This window comes from Lissotriton helveticus, chromosome 2_1 (genome assembly GCF_964261635.1).
Source record: "Lissotriton helveticus chromosome 2_1, aLisHel1.1, whole genome shotgun sequence".
Lineage (NCBI taxonomy): Eukaryota > Metazoa > Chordata > Amphibia > Caudata > Salamandridae > Lissotriton > Lissotriton helveticus.
In genome coordinates, this window is record NC_136059.1 from 466,329,997 (window position 1) to 466,331,751 (window position 1,755).

The window sequence follows — 1,755 nt, forward strand, 5'->3', positions numbered from 1 at the left end:
TGCCAGGCCACCAAAAGTCACATCTAGCTCTTCTTTTCATGCCTGACATACCTGAATGTCCTTCATGCATTAGCTTCAGTAACCTAGAACGTAAACTAGATGGCACAATAAGTTTGTCCGCTCTCCTTATAATGCCAAGAACAGAATCATATGATAATTCAGACCACACAGTTTTATACTCTGAAAGTTCCTGGTCATTCCAAGTACAGCGATTGTCGTCTTGAGTTAACCGAGAGATGACTTGTTGTAAAACCATGTCATCCTCAACAGCTTGTTTCCAATCCTCCAAACAAATAGCACCATTGCAAGCTTCATCCACAGTGGCTACCGACCACTCCTCATCCATGTCAACCATCTCACAATTGTCATTAATAGGGAGGCGAGACAAACAATCAGCATTAACATTCTTAATGCCAGGTACATACATAATCTGAAAGTCATACTCCTGTAATTTGTAGATCCATTTAGCAATTCTGGGAGTTGCTCTAACAGCACCTTTAGTTGAAAATATATCCACAAGGGGTTTGTGGTCCGTTCTTAACTCAAAATTAGTGCCCCATACATAAGTCCTGAAGTAATTAACTCCCCAAAAGCAAGCCAATGCTTCTTTCTCTATGACCGAATACGACGGCTCCGCTCCTCTCAAAGTACGAGAAGCAAACGCTATTGCCCATTCAAATTTGTCTTCTCTCTGCATCAAACGGCACCTAGCCCATAAGCGCTTGCATCTATCACAATAATCGATTTTTTGTTAGGGTCAAACGGTTTAAGAGTCACAGCATTGACATTCAGAAGTCCTTATTTTAATCGTTGCTGTGGTTGTGGACAACTCGAACCTAAATGGCAGTGCGGTATTAAGAATGACTGTCTGGTGCGTCAAGCTGGTTTTTTTTTGGATACGTTTTCAAGTTTGTTGTGCTGTCAACATTTTTGAGGTGACGTTGAGTAATAATGTTTGTCCTACCTGCATCTTTCAACATCAAGGATTCTAACGCGCACGCCATTCTACTTTGCTCTCGGCGTTCTCGTGTTCCTTGGCCCTCCGTAGTCAGCGCATTGCATGCTGGGACTGCAGTGCATTCTGTGTTAACACGTTGCATTGTAGGGCGTGTATCCCGGCAAACAGTTATCAGCAAACCATCGGAACTCATTTTCAACAATGAACTCGTTTTCCAACTTTATATTTCAGTATTTTCAGGTACTTTTCACCTTATGCACTGCATGTCAAGGAGATTTATTCAAGAACCGATTTCTTACATTTGAATACTGTGAACCTTTGTGACAACGGAGTCTACATTAATAAAGAGCAAGGAACAAACCTACTACACATATTGAAAGCTGAAGATCTCACAATAGGTAATAAATTATGCCTCCTATAAATGTAAAAGTGCGCCCGGGTTTTACAGTTTATATTGGCTTAGAAAAAATGTACTTTCAAATTTGACCTTTAAGAGAACAAGTATGTAAAACGTAAAAAGCATGTGTTGCACACACCATGCTCCACAAAAGACACAAAAACACGAAGAATGCACAGGGCACTTTAAACATAACACTTCACTTTTACCAGGTCTTCGTATTATGCCAATTGATGCATGGCAGTTAAAAATATGTTAATCAGAGTCGACTCGACACTTCTGCCTGAAAATCCCTGTCGCCACCGCCTATATCAGCAAAACTTATGAAGCAAGCGGCCTGTGTGCACCTTGTGACAGCTCTACCTCAGTAATTGTTAGCACCCCATCAACCCCATGCCAT

The 1,755-nt window shown here is 41.2% G+C and overlaps 1 long non-coding RNA gene across 1 annotated transcript in view; it reads right to left on the reverse strand.

Annotated features, from left to right (window-relative positions):
• The window catches only part of LOC144819385 (uncharacterized), a 189,510-nt gene extending 188,473 nt beyond the window's left edge, over window positions 1-1,037 (reverse strand). The window contains exon 1 of the long non-coding RNA XR_013607331.1: window positions 965-1,037. This is a non-coding gene — a long non-coding RNA (uncharacterized LOC144819385). The remainder of the gene's footprint in view (window positions 1-964) is intronic.
• Between the last annotated feature and the right edge of the window lie 718 nt (window positions 1,038-1,755).